The sequence below is a fragment of the Chrysochloris asiatica genome, unplaced genomic scaffold, assembly GCF_000296735.1.
Source record: "Chrysochloris asiatica unplaced genomic scaffold, ChrAsi1.0 scaffold00122, whole genome shotgun sequence".
NCBI lineage: Eukaryota > Metazoa > Chordata > Mammalia > Afrosoricida > Chrysochloridae > Chrysochloris > Chrysochloris asiatica.
In genome coordinates, this window is record NW_006408640.1 from 7,822,881 (window position 1) to 7,824,022 (window position 1,142).

Genomic DNA, 1,142 nt, shown 5'->3' on the forward strand with positions numbered 1-1,142 from the left:
TAAATATCAGAAAGGGAAGGAGTCTTCACATCAAGTATCCATGCTATCCCCTCTGTACACAGGGTAGATAAGGACGGGCAACTTAGACATTGACTACCTAAAATGATGGTGCGACAAGGGCACAAAGTGACTGGCCTACAAGGTTTCAAGAGGGAGTTAAGTTTAAGAGTTGGGGGTGGGGGAAGAAAGAGTCCCCAGTGAATAGGTTTCATCTTGTCTAGATGGGTCAAATGAAAAGAGATGGGGATAAGATTCGTATGATTCAATAGTGAATAATTGTTATCATGACTAATTGGGACTGTCACAATTGTAAAGGTAGAAGTTTTGTACACAAACGGGGGAGCAGTTAATCTTACAGTCCAGAAACAAAGGACCCTAGGACCATCAAGGGAGAAGAGCACAACCGGAATGTGAGACCTCTACCAGAGATAGAGGCAGAGATGGGGACATGGAGAGGGTGAGAGGCTGAGGATTCAATGGAAGAGAGGCACGAAGAGATAGTGGCCTGGAGGCAGACTTGCAGAATGTGCCCTTTGATGGTATAAATTATTAAATATGCCTGAGTGTTATTTTTTTAAAAAGAGCTAAAGTTAATAGGGAGAACTACTTTTAACTGATGGTACATGGAAGGGATTGTAATCATTGTGATGAAACAAATTGTATGATTTGTTAAATGTTAAATTTATGATCTGCCCTATAACTTCCAGTCAATCCACATTAGAAACTAAAAGAAAAAAAAGACAGGGGCTGTGGGGAGATGGATAGTGGTAAATACTGTTGACTGATGGTACAGAGAAGGGATTGTAATCATTACAATGAAGCAAGATATGATTATTTGAATGTAAAACTGTTATTCTGCAATGTAAAACTATTACTCAATTCACAATAAAAACTTAAGAAAAAAAAAAAAAAAAAAAAAAGGTATACTGAACACTCCTAGCAAGGGAGAATAGCTTCCAAGTTTCTGGTCTGTGAAACATAAGAACAAACATAGTAGGAGACATTTTGCCTGTCATAATACATAACACAATGTCCAATTTAAGCACTTCTAATCTGGTTTCTCTGCTTCACCATGTACTTGCTTCCTACCTTCAGTCACTGTTCAGTTCTATTCTGTCTCTTGTTTTTTTTTTTTTTTTTTT